The sequence below is a fragment of the Melanotaenia boesemani genome, chromosome 15, assembly GCF_017639745.1.
Source record: "Melanotaenia boesemani isolate fMelBoe1 chromosome 15, fMelBoe1.pri, whole genome shotgun sequence".
NCBI lineage: Eukaryota > Metazoa > Chordata > Actinopteri > Atheriniformes > Melanotaeniidae > Melanotaenia > Melanotaenia boesemani.
Window position 1 is genome coordinate 10750402 of NC_055696.1, and position 19599 is coordinate 10770000.

Consider the following 19599-nt stretch of genomic DNA (forward strand, 5'->3'; position numbering starts at 1 on the left):
ATGAACTGTGTTGTTAGTGCTCTGACTCAGTGGAGACACTCCACTCTCTGCCTCCTTTAGGACAAAATTGTTCCTACATGATTGCTGGTTCTGAACAAATCTATGGAAAATCTATAAAAAGCTTAGCATGTTTTCTTTGATTGAAAATAAAATGGATGTTTACTGCTGCTGTTTAGATAGTTCAGCGTATTATTCATTTATAGGATGGATTCAGAACCACAAAGCACCATTACTGGTGTAAAATTTTTATTGTGTTTTCTGCTGACACATAATATTTGAGTGGTTTCTTTAGTGGAAGCTCTATGAGTTGTAAGTATAGGGCCTTCTCAAAGTCTCTTTTAAACCACTGAACATTTCTGTCGAGCATGTACTTTCTCATTGTTTCAAGTCCTCCGGGTGCTGCTGAGTGTTGACCTGTGTAGCTCACTTTTCCTGCTGCACTAATGAAGATATATAATGTCACTCGGTATGGTCCGTCCAACCAGGCAGCAAATGGCTGACAAAACTGTAGACAGCAGTAAAGAGCATGACATGTTTTCTGTGGTGTACCATGGGTGGCAAAGGTCATCTGTAACTGCGGGGTGACAAAATAGCCCTCCCTCATGTTGTGATCCATTTTCCTTCTTGGTCTGCTTTTCGTTCGAGTGTTGTTTTGATAATAAAAACACTGTCTGAGTGTTGTGGCAAGATTCATAATGGTTTTTTTTTTACAGTATCCTCTATCACCATAACCTTTTTGTTGCTGACCATCTAGTGGTGCAAAAGTCCAGATTGCTGATTTTTATTATGTTTTTTTCTTTTTTCTCTCTGTAAAAAATCTTACACTTATTTGTTCATGTACCCCCACATCTGTATTTTTGCCCAACTTGACAATTAAGTCATGATGCATTCAATGTACCTTGGAATTGGGAAGCTTCTCAATTACTTTTAGCTTAAGAAAGGAAGAAATCAACTAATATTGTTTATGATTACTAGAAAATCAGCCTTTTGTTTAGTGTTCTTTATTATATTCCCATGGGGAAGCTAGAAATTCCATTTCCTTTTTTACCATAAATGTACTGCCTGCTGTTGATACAAAGACAAACTTTGGTTAAAACCCCCCATATGAAGCAAAATTAAACCTAAGTAGATTGAAACAAAAAAAAAAGAGGGATCAGGACTAAGAATGCACTGATACCACATTTTCACAAACCGAGTACAAGTACAAGTACTTACATTTTAGTTTTTGCTGATGACGAGAACCGATATGAGTACTAATAAATCCCATTACAGTTCACTGGTGAGGAGTGAGGACCAGATGCAACGACTGAGTGGTTAATTGTGTGTTATATGATATGAGTCATCCTGCAGCATCCTCTAAATGTAAGGCTGGAAAATTGACAGAATCTCCATAAATAAGGGGGATAAAGTGGTTTTTGGTGGATTCTGTTTACTGCTGTGACAAAGCACCTACATGCCCAAAATAAGGCTCTTTCACCACGATAATGCCAAGTTCAGATTTTTAATATGCCTCTTGCAGAAGTTCAAAAAAGAACTTCGTAGGTTGTGGACATTCAATTCCCTCGGAGAGCTCAAACAGCCGAACCTTGCAGCATCTGCTTCTCCCGTCCAGGTCAGTTAGCTTTGCCTTTAGCATTCTGTTATTAGTTCATGAGTACATAAGGTTTCTCCCTCCTCCAGCTGCTGGTGAACAGTGTTAGTATTTTCTTATAGCCACAACAGTCTGTTGTTGTGGCTAGCAACAGTTGTTTGGACTCCTTCCAGTTTGTTGTTAAGTTCTTGGAATGACATCTTGAGCTTGGAGAGCAGGGCTGGTCTGTGGTCAGCTTAGCGTGCTATAATGTGACGTTTGCTAACATGGGCATTGGCCTCAGACATTTAACCTGGTTTAGTAGTTTTTAGTGGTTTATGTGTTAATACATTAAAGGAGAAATGCGCATAAATTACACAGATGAATCTCTTTGCATTAACATTTTAGGTTTGACAGCACTAGTTTTTTCACATTGTCATTGGTTTCATAGTATCAGAGCACTTTTATCAATACAGAGTACACGTACACACACGGTGAAAGACGGATACCCGATACTGGTAGCGGTAGCTGTGCAACACTAAAACAAATTGGCCTTGGTAGAACTGCAGATGGAAGAAAAGATAAGTATTAGAAGATACACTTGCTAGTCTAATATTTTTCATGTTTTTATATTCAAGGATTCAAGGAACTTTATTGTCATACCAGCTCACATTTACATGTTTATGGTACGAAATTAGAACTGAGGTCCCGGTTTGAGCCATAAAAAAGAGGGCAATAAGTGAAATAAAAAAGACATGAAAAAAAAATAGAAATATAGGCTAAATATAAATAGAATATAAGCTAAGTACAGTAGAATATAAACAGCAAAATTTTTAAATAAAAATAACAGTAAACACTAAAGAGCCCAGTTAGCATGTGCAGCCTAGATAACATGTGCAAGTATGTATGTGCATGAGGTAGTGATAGTCCAAAGTATAGCACTTCTGATATTAATATTAATGATATTGCACTTGTATGGACAGCAGATAAACATGTAGACAGGAACTCCCCTTGGGGGGGTAAAGTGTTTACAGTGCAGGTCTGTTTGTCGGAGTAGGGGGGTGGAGGGTGGATTCAGTTGGGGTGGGGATGGGGGGTGGGGGCAGGGCAGCAGGGTTTGGGCTGATGTTCAGAGGTGGGGAAGTAGGGTGGGGAGAAGTCTACAGGGCATGGCAAGAGTTCAGCAGTCTGACAACTTCAGGGAAGAAGCTGTTCCTGAACCTGGTGGTCTTGCTCCTTATGCATCTCAGCCGCCTGCCTGAGGGGAGGGGTTGAAAAAGTCCATGTGCTGGATGGGTGGACTCCTTCATGATGCCGAGGGCCCTCCCCCTGCATCGTGCTGTGTAGAGGTCTGAGGTGGTGGGAAGGCTGCTCCCCATAGTCCTCTGTGCAGCCTTTACCACCCTCTGCAGAGCCCTCCTCTCAGTTGCGGTGCAGTTGCCGTGCCACACGCTGATGCAGGTGCAGAGGACGCTCTCCACCGCGCAGTGGTAGAAGCTCCTCAGGACAGCGCTCCCTAGTCCGGCTCGCCTCAGCTTCCTAAGGAAGTAGAGGCGCTGGTGGGCTTTCCTGACCAGCTGGGAAGTGTTGGTGTTCCAGGTGAGGTCCTCGGTTATGTGCACACCCAGGTACCTGTAGCTGGAGACCACCTCCACAGCCACTCCTCCGATGTGCAGGGGAGGAGTAGGGCGCTTATCCTTCCTGAAGTCCACCACCATCTCCTTGGTCTTCTTCACATTGATGCAGAGGTTGTTTTCTCTGCACCACTGCACCAGTTGTTCCACCTCCTCTCTGTATTCCGACTCATCGTTGTTGTTGATGCGTCCCACAACCGCTGTGTCATCTGCAAACTTCACTATATGACAGCTGGGATGTCTCGCCGAGCAGTCATATGTCAGCAGAGTGAACAGGAGGGGGCTCAGCACACAGCCCTGAGGAGAGCCGGTGCTGAGGGTGATGGAGGAGGAGGTGGAGTTATGGATCCTGACAGTCTGAGGTCTGTTGGTCAGAAAGTCCAGGACCCAGTTCCCCAGTGTGTTACTCAGACCAAGGGTGGAGAGCTTCTGCACCAGTGTCTGTGGGATGATGGTGTTGAAGGCAGAGGAGAAGTCCAGGAAGAGCAGGCGGGCGTATGAGTGTCTGCTCTCCAGGTGGGTGAGAGTTGTGTGGACCACTGATGAGATGGCGTCATCAGTGGAGCGGTTCTTTCTGTATGCATACCGGTGTGGGTCCACGGTGACGTTGATGGAGTCTTTGATGTGGGCCATAACCAGCCTCTCGAAGCACTTCATGACTACCGGGGTCAGGGCTATGGGTCGGTAGTCATTCAGGCCTGTCACTGTGGGACACTTTGGGACGTGAACAATGGTTGCAGTCTTTAGACAGGTGGGAACGGATGCCAGTGACAGTGAGGTGTTGAAGATGTCCGTCAGCACCTCAGCCAGCTGGTGTGCGCAATCTTTCAGTACACGCCCTGGGATGTTGTCTGGGCCAGCAGCTTTGCGGAGGTTAATTCCTTTAAGGGTCTTCCTCACATCAGCAGTGGACACACAGAGGGGCGTGTCACCAGGTGGTGGTGTTAGTCTATTGCAGGGAGGGGGGGAGTCAGGGTCCTCAAAGCGAGCGTAAAACCTGTTTAGTTCGTCTGGCAGGGAGGGGTCCTTTGGACATTGTGCATCCTTGGTGTTGTAGTCTGTGATGCACTTTATGCCCATCCACATGCTCCGGGGGTCGTTGGAGGTGAGGTGACCCTGAATCTTCTTAGCGTATGCGGCTTTGGCCCTCTTGACGCCCACCGTCAGATCTTTTCACGCCGTTCTCAGTGCTGATGCCTCACCTGCCCTGAATGCAGCATCCCTGGTTTTCAGCAGAGCTCTCACCTCAGCATTCAACCAGGGTTTCTGGTTTGGATAGCAGGTAACTGTCCTGGTGGTGGTGACATCATCAGCACACTTGGAGATGAAGCCGAGGACAGAGGAGGTGTAGTCCTCCAGGTCCACCTCTCCCTCACACGTAGCTGCCTCTCTGAAGACCTGCCAGTCTGTGCATTGGAAGCAGTCCTGGAGTACAGAGGCTGCATCACTGGGCCACACAGTGACAGTCTTCTTTGTTGGCCTGATCCGTCTCAGCAGGGGGAGGTAAGCTGGCACCAGCAGGATGGAGATGTGGTCAGAGAGGCCAAGATGGGGGCGAGGAAGAGCTCTGTATGCACCACGTATGTTTGTGTACACACAGTCCAGAGTGTTGTCCCCTCGTGTGGGAATGGTGACGTGCTGGTAAAACCTGGGCAGAGTGTCCGTCAGTTTCACGTGGTTGAAGTCTCCCGCAACCACGTAAAGTGCCTCCGGGTGCGTAGTCTGCAGCGAGCTGATGGCGTCATGTAGCTCCTGTAGCGCTTTGTTAGCATTAGCACCCGGTGAGATGTAAACAATGGTGACGAACACCGCGGTGAACTCTTGAGGCAGATAGTGCGGCCGACATTTCACCGTCATAAGTTCTATCGCGTCAGGGCAGTGGCTTTTTACCAGTCCACAGTTTGTACACCAACCTTCGTTTATGTACACACATAGTCCTCCTCTCGACTTCCCCGACCGGTGGTCGCGGTCCGCACGGAATAGCTGCAGGCCGTCGGTCTGGAAGGCTGAGTCCGGCATGTTGTGGTTCAGCCAAGTTTCCGTGAGACAGAAAACAGCACAGTTCCTCATCTCTGTGTAAACACTCAGCCTCAGACGCAACAGGTCCATTTTGTTGTCCAGGGAGCGGACGTTGGCCAGAAAGAGAGTTGGAATTGGAGGCCTCCTCGCCTTCAGCTGGGCAAGCACACCCGCCCGCGTTCCTCTCTTTTGTCTCCGGGCACAACGCTTCCTTTTGCCCGCAGCGCCCCGTACTCTGCTGCGCCACTTTGTTGTCCTCAGGAGCCCCTGTCTCCCAAGTGCGGATTTCAGCCCTGGAGTTAAGGTCGTGGTAACCAAACTATCTCTGATGAGTGCGAGTTCGGTTGTGCTGTACTTCACACGCAGATTTTGCACAGGAGTAGTGCTAAAAATGGTCTCTAAGTTGTAAAAAACAGCCTTAGTCCTGGGAGCTCGAGAAGCAGCTGCTCTACTGTGCGCCGCCATTTTCATTTTCATATATTAGTTTGGGAAGGAAAAATGTGAACTGGACTTATAGCTGTTTATAGCTCTCATGCTAGCTTGTGTATGCACTACACAGTAGCACTGTGCTTCACTGGTTGTTGATTGTGATTTATGTCACTTGTATGGAAAGTGGAAGCTGTGGAAAATATCTCCACTAAGACAGACTGCAGACAGAGAATTTAAAAGAGCTGTAAATGCAGACTTTTCTAATCAGGATGAATAAAGTAAAAATGATTATTATTATTATTATTATTATTATTATTATTATTATTATATCCATAAATAAACAAGAGTTATATGTGTGTGTGTCGTTGTGTATTTTGACCAAAGCATACCAGGCATTTTATTAAGGTCTCAGAAAGTTCGGTCGACTTGTGAGAAAAGGGTGTACTTTAAAACTTAATACTATGTTTGTATTATTCTTGTACGGTGAGTCCAGAGTTAAAAAGATCAATTAATTAACTCTTTCTCTTTTTTATGTGATATTAAAGCATAAAGAAATAGTACCTGGTTGTTTTTCTCCTAACATAATGTTATCTAAGCATGAATGCACTGACAGTGTTTTAATCAGTTAAAATGAAAAGTACACCAACTTGTAGTAGAGAGCCCCTAAATACATAATGCATCAAAAAAAGGAAATCCCCTTAGGGTCAAGAATCAGTCGTTGAACTGCCTGGAAGACTACAAACACAGCTTAGAGCATTGTAACGTGCCTGTCATGGTTGGAGAAAGCATGCAGGTGGGGTGAAACCTGAAAAACTTGCAGCCATTTAGTTTGGCTTCTTCCTTTTTTATGTGCATTGATTCCAGGCAATTCTATGCTAACATAATCCCTCAGAAAGTGGTCAGTTTTTTTTTTTTTTTTTTTTTTTTTTTGCTGCTTCCTTGGCATCCTGTTTAGTTGTTAGTGTGTGTAGTTTCAGTGTTTCAGATGTTTTTATGCAGATTTGGCCTGCACTTTGTTTTTTTTTTGTTTTTTTTTTGTTTTTTTTTTAAGTAACAGCGCACCAAATCACTTTCCCTCAAGGTTTGGTTTAAGTGATGTTTTTGCTGAAAACATCAGAGACAAAAGACATGTGGGAAAGCATACTAACAAAAGAAAACAGTAAAGAACAAAGATGCTGCTTGATTTCTGGAATAAATTCAAACACTGAAAGTTTTGTTTATTTAAACTTTTCTCTTTCATTTCTTTTCATTTGGGTTACTATGATTATTGTTTTTAAAAGTTTTACATTTTGTTTTGCATTCTCTTAGTTTACAGTATTCATTGCTCCATGTCTCCAAAGAAATGGAGCAATGAGACTAAACATGTCTCCAATGATGTGCAGCACTTTGGAAACATGTTTTTGTTTTTAAAATGTGCTTTATTAATTGATTATTAATTAATTGATGACGACTTACACTGTGAATTCCTTTTCCACTCTTTTTGTTTCACTTCCATAGTATAAGCCTCACACTCATCACGTCCCTCATCCTGCATCATAGTCTCCCAATTACTCTGAGTCAGTGTGGTTCAGCACAGACAAAGGCATGTTACTAGTTAATTTGTGACATGTGGCTAACTCTAGCTCTGAAATATCACACATAGACTATTAAAACAGCTCCATACTTGAATGTAATTAGAACCCTAGTTGCACACTAGAGTTGGAGTCATTGTTCATTCATCATTATTTATACCTCTTTATCCATTAAGGGTCACAGGGAAGCCGAAGTCTAACCCAGCATTTTAACAGGTGAGAGGCAGGTAAACCCTGTCCAGGTCATCAGTCCATTGCAGGGCCAACATAGAGAGACAAACAACCATTCACGCTCACACTCACTCCTATGGATAATTTATAGTGACCAGTTAACCTAACATGCATGTCTTTGGATAGTGGGAGAAAGCCAGAGTACCCGGAGAAAACCCACTCATACTCGGGGAGGACATGCAAACTCCACACAGAAAGGCCGCTGTTCAAACCTCCCCCAGCCAAGGCTCGAAACAGCGACCTTCTTGCTGTGAGGCTGCGGTGCTAACCACCACAGTATCATGCAGCCCGATATTTATTGTTCATTGGAATCAAAATCAAAATCAGAATGATTTATTTTGCCAAGTCTGTAAGCACAAACAAGAAATTTAACTCCGGTGTTGTAGATCATCAGAGCCACAAGAGGGCATATATGGGGAAAGCATGCCAAGTCAGTGATTCCCAAACTTTTTAGGCACCACCTCAGAAGTTATTTGGCTCCTTAAAGTACCACCTTAATGACTGACATTAAAATACAGAAAATATAGCAGAAGAGACCTACATTTATCCACCAGGAATACCTCAGATAAGAGTCAGGCTATTTCCACATGAAAGTAAATATAAGTAAATATAATGTGCGTTTGCTTGCTCACACACGCACAGTGCAAAAAAAATTTGGCTCACCAATGATGTTAAAGGTGACTAGCAAGATGGTACCTGGAACCCCCATTACTAAAACCCAATGAGAGGGATAAGTCTGTTTCTATGACCTGTCCATGATATTTGGATCAATGTTAAGTTTAGTCTCAGGTTTGACTAAATCTCACTGTCATATTATGCTTTGATGACAGTGAATAAAGAAAAGTCTGTCTCCTGTTCTTGCAAACAGGAGAAGAAAGTGCACATGCCTTCTCTGACAGCGCAAGGTATTTGCTGTGTCACTCTATCGAAAAGTCCAATAGTAACAGATCTCTGGGAGCAGGCTTCACAGTATCTTCAAAAACATCTGAAAAAGGGACACTTTTGTCTTGTAAAAACAAGCACCTTCCCTCTTGATAGCCATGTTACCCTTGTGTGAAGCAGGAGCTGGACGTGTTCGCTGCCAATCTCATCACAGAGAGGAACAGATGTGAATGCATTGGTCAGGCTTTAGTTAAGTTCACATTTTTCACAGCTGTATCAAGTACAGACTTTAACTGTTCCAGCATTGTTTTCACTGCCAGGGCCTCGCGGTGGATGCTGCAACAAGTCCAGTGCATCTCTGGTGCCACCTCGCCAATACGAGCCAAAACTCCGCTGTGGCGGCCAGTTACTGCCCTGGCACTATTTGTGCACACCCCAACATACTTTTCCAATCAAGCCCATTGTCTCGAACAAACAACTTTAGAAGCTGGCAGTGTTTCTGATCTGTAACGACTGAAAAAACAAAACGTCCTCTTGAGCTGTAGCATTATACTGGTATCTGACATAAACCAGCAAATTAGCCACATTAGTAGTCTTGTCTAGCTGGATGGGAGAAAAGTGACTAATGTTAATGAGCTCTGTCAGCGTCTTCATTACATCATCTGCAATTGTTTGATAATGGAACCAAGTTTCAGTCATGCATTCATTGCTCAGAACATCACCACATACCACACAGTAGGGTCTTGGCACTTCCACAACACCACAAAAACTAAATCCAAATTTGAAATAACTTGAATCATATTTTCTTTTTCTTGTTTTATGTTCTTGCTGACTGTCTCGATGGAGACCTTGCTGGTGCTGCTAAAGTACCAGTTAGTTCACTCTCATCTTCTTCAGTTCACTTCTTCAGGGGTTGCTCGTACTGTTCTCCGTGCCATTCTTCACAGTGGTTCCCATTTGGGGCCAAGATTGCAGTGTGTCTGAACCCCTTATCTTTGGAATTTCAGCTTACTTAGTTACCAAAATAGTTTCCACTCATGGCAGAAAATTAGCTGGCTCAGTTTGTAAAGTGGTTGTCTTTGAAAACATTTTTTGGTGTACCACCATTGGTACATGTACCACACTTGTGGAACGTGTGCTAAGTAATAGATTACCCTGTGACTGTGCACGCATGTATCTTAAAAAGTCTCACATCTGCTCATGAACATCTTGTCAAATCAGGACAAATGCCTTTAATTGAATTATGTTTTTAAGAGACAATCTTTTTATGCCATTCTCCATTATAGTTTAGTACAGTACTACTCTACACTAGCTTTGTCATGCATGACAATTCAATTCCCCATTGCATGTCCTCCCCGAGTATGCGTGGGTTGGGCAAATTTTTCTCGTTAGTATGATGAACACCTATTTAAGAGATTTAGGGGGTACTATGGAAGTCTGAATTCCAGTGCATTGTCAATCAATCAGTATAGTTTGTTAATAGCAACTGAACTGTGCAAATTGTAAAATGCATCATACTGTAAAAGCACATTAGTATCTCACAGAGGTTATAACCCTCCTCAGCCTAGTCCCAAGATCAAATCCAAATGCATACTTTATAAGATAAACAAGAGTGTATCCTTGACATATGGTCCACTTATTTAACTGTAACAAATATAAAACAGAAGTAACACTTTTAAAAATTCCTGTCCTGATATGATGGCCAGTGTTTTGAGCATTGGTAGCTGTATAAATGTGCTCGGTAAGGCCAGACAGGTTCTATTCTTCCCTCTTGCTCAGCTCAATGTGCTCCGTAATTAGCTGAGAAGTGTTTCTGGGAAGAGTGTGAGCATAGAGGGCTTGATACTCAGACGTGACCATGAAAAGCATTTCCTTTATGGGTTTGAAACACTAAATGATGTCTAGCCCCATCTTGGGCCAGGTGACCTGCCATATCCTGATCTGAAAGGCCTTGCCCTGATTAACTCTCAATGAAGCTTGGACTTTTTCTTAATTTTCCATTGCATCTCGTATGTGAAGAAGAGATAACCAGGTCTTGTCATCACAACAGATAGAAAAGATTATTTAAAGCAGCAACAAATGTTTACTTTTCAGTTTAATGTGTTTTCTCCATAAGACCTACTGTAATCAGTTTGATTTGAGAAATTTTGGGAATGCTTAATTATAAAGAACTTAAAAGATACAATTTTGCTTTAGCTTATTAGAAACATTAACTCAAAATGAGTTTGGATTAGATGTGCAGGGATATTGAATATATTTGTAACAATTCATGTTACATTTCATTGGCTTCAAAGTCAATTCAAAGAGCTTTGTGCGCACCTGATATACATTTTAACTACTGTGAAAATTTTGTTTACATGTTGAATGAGCTACATGGCTTTATTTAAAACTAAATAAAGCTCTATATGTACCCCACTACTAATTTCAGTGCCTGACTAACAGTTGTTCTGTATTCTTTTCTGTAAGCTTAAATAAAACAAGCATAGCTTTAAGTAACCTTTTTCAGCTATAAATGTAAGGCGTAGCATTTTAGAAGTTACCCTGTCTGTGCATGTTACATTTACCATAATACTTTTTCAAAAAAGACATCAGCCAATCTGAATGAAAGGATTTAGGTGTTTGGATTACAGACTCTTACAGGTGGATTTAACACTAACACAGTCTGAAAGAAGCTAAATCATTATGAGGTGTCTGAGTGAAAGGTCACCTACACAGTAGATAATCCGGCAGAAGGAGGACTCTCAGTCTGTCTCCCGTGTGTTCTTTCTTCTACCTGCTGTTTTAACCTTTTCACTGTAAGTTGGGTTGCTGTCTCTGTCCATCCATATATAGCCCTCTTTATGAAATATTTCTTTTAATATGTAGAAAAAATGAAGATATGATCTTTTATCTCTGGACTGTTGCTTTCTTCATGGTTTTGATTAACTACATGCTTGTCAGTCTCTGCAGGGCACAAATCAGCCGCTTTTCACAGTGTCTGTGTTCGTGTTTATTGTTCTGCTGTCACTGTAGTGAGAAACAGCGATCTCACGCTGTATAATGCAGTTACTCTGACTCAGTTACAAAGGCACCTCTTTTTGTAATTTAATAAGATATGTCTACTTTTGCTTATAATTCCTAAAAAAAAGAAATGCTGTGGGAAGGACATTTATTCCTACTTTTTTTTCTTTTCCCCTTGGAAATCTGTGCTGTAACCCCTTGACCACAACTCTCCAGCTACTGTGTCATGCAGTGCCTCATTGTCGCTGCAGGTGTCCCGGTCACAGTAAATAAAGCATCCTCCCACCAGTGGTGAAATATTGAACAGAAAAAGCACTGAGCCTCTTGCCATGTCTGAGGGGTGGGGTAAAAGCCCAGAGGGGAAGCAGATGCAGCAGAAAAGAGGGAAAAGCACAGAGGTTAGGGTGAAACAGCAAAGATATGGGTGAAAGCACATTACCACAGAGAATCCAGTTGGAAGAAATGGCTCGAAAAGACAAGAATTATGGGAAGGAAATGGAAACCGATAATGGACTCCAAGCAGGGATGTCCCATCCTCCTGTTTCTCTTCCTCCCTTTACCCAGTTTGTACATGAACTGTGTGCAGAACCAAAGTGAAAACAGGTCTTGATGGCTTTTCAGCTTGAGATGTGTACACTATTGGTCTCCTCTTTGTTCTTTCATTAAGTTCCCGCTGAGTCACCCTACAGAAGCTGCATACAGCCTCGTGCTATCTCAAATCCACTGTCACATCAACACTACCACATGCCTGGGAGGCTGCAGTAGCACCAGAGAGACACAGCTCTCCTTCTGTGTCTCTCTTTCACAGTTGCAAAATAAGGGGGATTATTACAGAAAAGCTGCACCCTGCTTGTCTGCTCATGTATGTCTGGTTTATGAATTATGTGGTTGTCCTTGTTGGGGTCAGTTACAGTTAGAAGGTGACAATATCATCACTGCATTTGCTTGCATATGTGTCAAAGTATGCAGTTTATTGGAAAAAAAATGTCCTTACACAACTATGTTCATCTTTTAAAAACCACAACCACAACAAGTTACTGGAAAGAAAATGTACTTCCTTAGTGAATACAGTGCAAACAGAGTCTAAAAATGTAATTTTGCTAAACCAATACTGTGATTTGTCACAGCACTGCGGACACTGATTACTACTTTTAAGCTAGGAGTCACAAGGGAAACTAGCAGCTATTACTAACCTTAAATCGAACCCCTCTGTTAATTTGATTTGTCGTTTTTATGATGTAAATGGTGATGATAAAAAAATTAACCTAACTATATTTCCAGATGTACTTTAGTTGTCAGAATCTGACATGAATTGTCAAAAAAAAAGTGGACAATAGCATTGTATTGAAGTATATAAATGTGTAAATATGTCTGTGCACTTTAACTTCTTTCTTCGGAACAAATTTCACCCGAACGCCATGTTCCTGCTGAGATAAGTGCAGGTTATACGCTGACATAATCTACGGTGCAGTATAACTACATGTAGCCTGCCAACATGCCTGTGTGTGTTTTTCTGGACTTATAAAGGCAAACTATGCCTTACAAATCCTTCTTCCTCACTGATTTAATGGAAAAAACAGATCAAGGCAAAAAGCAAATATGTAAGATGTATCTGTAAACTTGGCAATTTAATAGATTTTTTTTTAAATATTCAAGTATAATATTAGAACAACTGAAATTATTTTAAAATTAGGTTGGTGCATACATCTAGAATAAAAGGAGAAAGAGTCTCTGTTCTCTCGTTTAAATTACAGAATAGGAGCAACAGATATCAAGGCTTCATCCATTTGCCTTCTTCTTGTTTTCATAGTTGGCATGTCACATGTCTGAAAATGGAAAGTGCTTTAAATTGTGAACCAACCTATCTATGCCCTGTGGTAGACTGGTAACCTGTCCAGGGTGTACCCTGCCTCTTGCCTGCTAATTGCTGTGATAGGCTTCAGCTACACAGAAAATGGATGGATGGATGGACCAAACCTTCTACATCTGTTTTGTGCATTTTCTATATTGACTTTGAAGGATTCAGACTGCATTTTTCATCTCTGCAAATCATGTTTCCCTTCTCATCTATTTGATCTTTTAGGCTTGTAATTACATAAACTCTTAATGGGATTAGATAGCTGCTTTATAGCAGCTACTAATGTCAGTATTGGAGGTAATGGGAAGTAATGATGCTGCATTTGATGCTTGCAGACACAAAGACATGAATCATAGGATTAATTGACTCATTCAAACCATTAACCATTAGAATCAGTTAACAGAAACACACAGGCAGAGCAAAAGAAAGTTCTTTCAAAGTCTTAAATAATTTAGTTATCTTTAAGATCTTGAAAATTGCCATGTGTGTTAAGTAATTTGAGTGATGCACAACTGGGTATTCAACAGACTGCCTTTTTTTTTTTTTTTTTTTATAAAACTGGAATATGTAACTTGCCATTTGACTTTCCAGATTCTAAATTCAGAACAGCAGATCTTCAATTAAAAGGGATTTCTTTAGCTCAGTATAGATACTGGCAGATTACTTGTCTAAAAACCAGTAAATGAAAAACCTTACAGGCACACCATCTGCACACCAAACATAAATCCAAGAAGCAGAAAGTGCTCAGAAAATTATTTGTAGGTGCACTTTCTGTCTGTTTATTCAACAATTGTGAAGATGCTGCACAGAAATGCGTCAGCTGCCTTTGCAGTGGTTTCAGACACATGCTGTCATGGCATTTATTATCTTTAAAACCTTGATTTCTCACCAGTACATTCGTTGTTGAGAATTAGCGGGATCAAAGCAGGTTGTTGCAGAGATTGCTTTTAGGCTGTTGATGAAAGTACATTGTTGGGAAACAGAAACTGACTGTGTTGATTGATTTAATAAATATTTGAATATATAATTAAATAGGGAGTCTGTTGTTTTCATTTCTATTTGTCATTAGAAATCATTCTTTCTTACAAAAGCATGGTTCAACAATAACAGTGCTTGTATTCAAATTCACACAGCATGTTAAATTGTTTGTGTACTGGTGTGTTGTGCATATTTCTGTGCATTTAGATTCCTAAGAAAATCCATGTATGTGCTTTAGGTAAGCAGACCCATCGTGACATGATGATGTAAAGTTTCTCTCTCTTGCAAACACTGGGGTGCTAATGCATGCTTCTAGTAGAATAGATTATAGTAATGCTCTGCTCTCTGGTCTTCCCAAAAAGAGTATTTTTAATCTACAATTACTTCAAAACTCAGCGGCACATGTTCTGATGAGGACCAGAGGGCAGGAACACATTACACTACTTTTAAAATCACTGTATTGTTTCTCTGTGCATTTCAGGATTGATTTTAAGGTTCTTTTGCTAGTTTATAAATGTCTCAATAGTCTTGGGCCTTCTCATTTATTCTGACCTGCTTTTAAATTATGAGCCCTCACAGACCTTGAGGTCCTCTGGTACTGGCCTTTTAGTTGTTTTTGAGGCCTCGTTCCATCATTGTAGCTCTCGTCTATTGAACAGCCTGCCAGAGAACCTCAGGACTGCAGGGACTGTTAATGTTTTTAACAATAGCCTCAAGATCTACCATTTTTGGTTTAGCTTTTAACTAAATCTTTATTTATTTTTCCTTTTATCTTTAATTTTTTAAATTGATTTATTTGTGTTTAAGTCTTTTATTTTATTTCAATTACTTTTGTTTTGTTTTAGTAAATTATTTTTATAAACTCCTTTATGTGTATATTTTATATTTGTTTCCCTTATCTGTTCTTATTGTTTTCAGGATGAGCTTTGTTTTAAATATTTAGCACTTTAACTCCAGTATTTTCTTCATGGTGATCCTCCACACTAGGGACTCTGCCTGCTCGGGCTTCAGGGTTGTTGCCACGGTTATTGTCTGTGTCTGGCTGGCTGGGGGTCCTGCACTACAGCCCTATGGCTGTGGTATGGACCCTGGCCTGCTGTGTTCTGGGTAGTTCCTGTTGTGGTGCTGGCTGTGGCCATGGGTGGGCTGGCTCCTGGTGTGGATGGATTCCCAAGATATTGTTTCCTCACAGCAGCTTCAGACCAGATGTTTATCTCTATTAATAGTTTTATACCTACATAAGTTAGGAAAAAATAAGTTGAGAGAAAATAGGGATCATGTTTGTGTAGATAAGGGAGGGAGAGTTGGGGGTACATGTGCTTTGTTTGTTTGTGTATTTTGTGTGTGTGTGTGTGTCAGTGTTTTTTTTTTTTTTGTTTTTTTTTTCAATATGCATAAATTGTTTTTATTACTTTGTGTTGCTTTTGGAATGAAAAGTGCTTTATAAATAAACTTTGATTTGATAAAGATGTTTTTATTTCTTTAGCTGCCATTGCCAAAGTTGTCAAGACAGACGGATACATTGATAAATCTGTCATTTTTTTTTTTTTTTTTTTTTTGAGTGATGCCTAAACAAACTAACAAATGATCAGCCAGATTTGCAGTTATTACCCAGTTTGGCTGGATCTGAAATCAGATGTATTTATTTATTTTTTGAGGATTTTTGGGTATCGTAGGGTTCTAAATGAGTATATATGTGTGAGTAAACTTTGGTGTGTTCATTTTTATCACTAAGAGTGGATGAGTACTTTATTATCTTTTTTCTTTAGGAACCTTTAGGAATTTTTTTAATGATTATGTCATTCCTTTGAAGTGACTGTGATTATGACATGACATCTTCCTGCAAGAGAGCAGGAAAATAGTTTTCAGTGATATTTAAATTTTTTACTTTTGTTAACTTTTTATTTTCAGTTGGAAACAGCTTTTGCCTCTCAAAGGTACTGCCATCTTACTGCCAATTATATGTTTTGCCTCTAGATAAGACACTAGCAAAATTACTTGGGAGCACACTAACAAATGAAAATAAAGTTTGCATGGTACACACGTGCAGACATTGACAGTTGCAACCATAAACACACAATGAAGCATCTGGTGGTTGTATTATATTTGCCTTTTAATTGACTAACAGCTGTCCTGTGAATAATTTCTAATTAGAGAACTATTGATTACACTCAGATATAAACTTTAACTTTAGGTCTGATGAGCAAGCACAGCAGATGTTTTAAAACATCAACATGGAAATGCTATTTAATGAATGTCACTTTTTCCCTAAAACATGAGCTTTAGGCAACATCACGATGTCAGACCCACAGGTAACATAAAAAAGCAAAAAGATCTTTAATGTTTCTGCAGGTGTACCAGCATCATAATGTTGTTTTGTCAAACAAAGACTGTGATGAATTCTGTAGATCTCCTGCTTATATTTTGGTGCAGCTGTATTTTAGTATATTTTGGCCCATAACAAAATGCATTGAACTGAACAAAGTAAAGATGAAGCCAAAGGAAAATTAGACTTATTATTTTTACTGTTGTATAAACCTACATTTTTTTATATAAATGCATATTTCTTTTAGTTTGGTGTCATCAATAGAAAATCAAATTTAGGTTTATTTATTTATATATTTAATCTACCTTTGTTACAATTATCATGATTAATAATCTTACTGGTGCACATCAGGTCTCTGCTGTCTGTGCTCTGGTGCACTGTGACTTGGATTTTTAACTGTGGACAGTTTTTTGGCTTTTCTTTTACCACTTTCTTACACTAAACCAACTAAATAAGCATTAATCAGATATCAAAAACATGCACATTAGTAAACGGGTGTAGCACTATTTTTCGTTAGTATGAGTATGAGTTAACCACAAAATTGTTTTAAAATGTGCAAAAGACTGTTTTTGATATTGTAAAATACACATTGTAACAGCTATATCACATGCCTCAGGTATAAAGTAATCGCTCAGGAACAGGTGCTCCCATTTACTCTGACAAGGATATATATCTATAATAAGGATCTATAATAAGAACTGTTTTATTCCTTTAATCATTCATTTATTTATTTATTCACTCCTTTGAGCAGTTTGTCTGTCAGTTGTTCCTTGTCATTAACAAAGACACAGAGACAGACATATGGCAGTATGAGGACACACAGCCAGAAAAGGTTCTGATCAGAGGTTTTGTGCTGGGTGGTCTTGCTGTCTTTTCTGAGGTAAAGTCAGACTCCAATTCATTAAGCCCTGTTTATGGCTAATTGCTTCGCTTTCCTGCCAGCTAATCATGGTGCTATATTGACCGACTGTACCTGCCAAATGCATTGGCTGCACTCAAAACAGACACTCTTCCTTGAATGCAAACATACCACTTTACCACACTGGCAGTGAATACTGCTGGTTTATCAGCCACACATTGTGATCTTGATGTAACGGGGAGCGCTGTGATCCCATCACAGAACTGGCTGTGACCACTCAGCCTCTCAACAATCCTCTGAGACACAAAGAAACACCATTTTCTGTTTAATGGGGACTATTTTTACCCAGAGGAAATAGACCTGAGGTGCACTGCCAGGAAGGTTGTTGATGACAGACCATCAGGTAATCAGCACAATTCAGAGAATTACCTGCGGGTAGAAACTGCTGTGGTTTCGGACTTACAGATACAGATTGATGACTTCACTTGTGGTTAAACCTTCTATAGAACTGCATTTTTGTGAGAATTCTTTGCCTCAGACTGTGTATTCTTTTTATTTAAACTTATTAATCAGTTCCCATGCATGTGTGTGTGTCAACACATGCGCTTTGCATGGTTATGTGACATCACAATCGGCGACCACTCTCTAAATCCTCATCCTTCCTCTGAGGGCACAGCTTAGAGTAAATAAAGAAAGGCTGGGAAAGACAGAGTGGATTATCATCTCTCTTCTCTTGAATCTGGAGGAGATCAGCAAGTAATTTACACAATATAATTCATTTAAGATGTATAATTCCCTCAAAACTAATGGGCTTAAGCACAACAGCTGTTACCATCAAGTTACACTCCAGTAAAAGTGGCTAATCAAGACTGCAGTTTGGTGTCCCAGCGTAAAGTGTGTTTTTATGTTTTCCTGTTTTTTAGTCCAGTTTTTTTCTTCTTGGTAAAGTTCTACAGCCAGGAAAGCTCCAAACCAGCAAACTGCTAAAATGTGTGCTTTTGCAAAGATGCTCACACCCATTAATAATCAAGAGATTTGATTTAGCAGCACATGACTGCTTCTTAAACTTCTTAATGCCCGTGGAAGTAGTGACAGTGTATTTAGTTTTTTTCCACACACTTCTTCTGCTTATCTTCTTAATTTTTGTTTAGATATTTATATTTAAAAGAAATAGGAGGATATATTTAGCTGATTTTAATGCCTGGTATGGATGATGAAATGTTTAAACTGTGTTGCCAATTCAGGACATTTTACCCCAAGATGTGACATTACTGTTTTATTCAACACTTCAGTACAACAATGTCAGAGTGATCCCACTATAGTACAGAACATCCAGATGTGTTGTGGTCTTGGCTATTACTTCATGCTTTATTTATTCACACAAGTAAATGTAATAAATAGTGTGCAGCTCACACAGAATACTTAAGGTTTTTAATACATATTTATATGCTCAACTGTGGACAGTGTTTTCACCTGGTGGGCTGGAGTTCATGAATAACAACAATACTCATATCTTACCCAGGCATTAGCACATGGCTGCAAATATACTGCAGCACGGTCCACCTTAAGTGGAGTTTTAAAACAAAACAAACAAACAAAAAAAAATGAGTTATGTTGCAGGGGGTCCTAAGATTTAGAAAAACAAACTATTTCATTACTGTTGTTTTTTAGGGGGCAAAAATCTTTTATACTAATTCTTCTTCCTTTCTGTTTTGTCTTTTATTTCCTCTCTCTGCTGGTCTGACGGGTTCCTGACCATTGTTGTTTCATCAACAGGTAAGCACACTATTTCCTGTATTTTGACAGATGTTTGATGTCTGGATCTGTTTCACTCACTTCATATGCATCCTTTTGTCCACAGCTTGTGGAGATGACATTTATTGTTTGTCACTTTCAGCCCATAGAAGTAAAAATGGAAACCAGAACTTTTTTTCTGTGTTTACAAAGGAATTTGATTTGTGATAGAGAAGTCTTAGTTGACTCTTTTTTGCATCCATATACCAGAATCAGTTTATCTCTGTTTAGTTACAGAATACGATTTCATACAGAAATACGTTTTCTTGAAAAGGTGTCTGGGCAAATAAGTAATCTTTCCTTCAGTGAACTTCATAAACTATAGTTAGAATCAACTCTGTCACTTTAAGGCATTGTATTGAGTACACTCCCTTAACAGTCATTTGTGCCAGTTCTTTCCAAAAACCTGCATCTTTATTCTTATTAATTCTTAATTTCCCCCTCAGCA

General features: G+C 40.1%; 1 protein-coding gene and 1 long non-coding RNA gene across 4 annotated transcripts in view; both read left to right on the forward strand.

Annotated features, from left to right (window-relative positions):
- Positions 1 to 19599, forward strand: part of cadm2a (cell adhesion molecule 2a) — a 248490-nt gene that overhangs the window by 109102 nt on the left and 119789 nt on the right. The gene's annotated exons all lie outside the window — the stretch shown is intronic.
- The window catches only part of LOC121654298, an 18858-nt gene continuing 2489 nt past the window's right edge, over positions 3231 to 19599 (forward strand). Inside the window, exons 1-2 of the long non-coding RNA XR_006012929.1 lie at positions 3231 to 3240; positions 4015 to 4017. This is a non-coding gene — a long non-coding RNA (uncharacterized LOC121654298). The remainder of the gene's footprint in view (positions 3241 to 4014; positions 4018 to 19599) is intronic.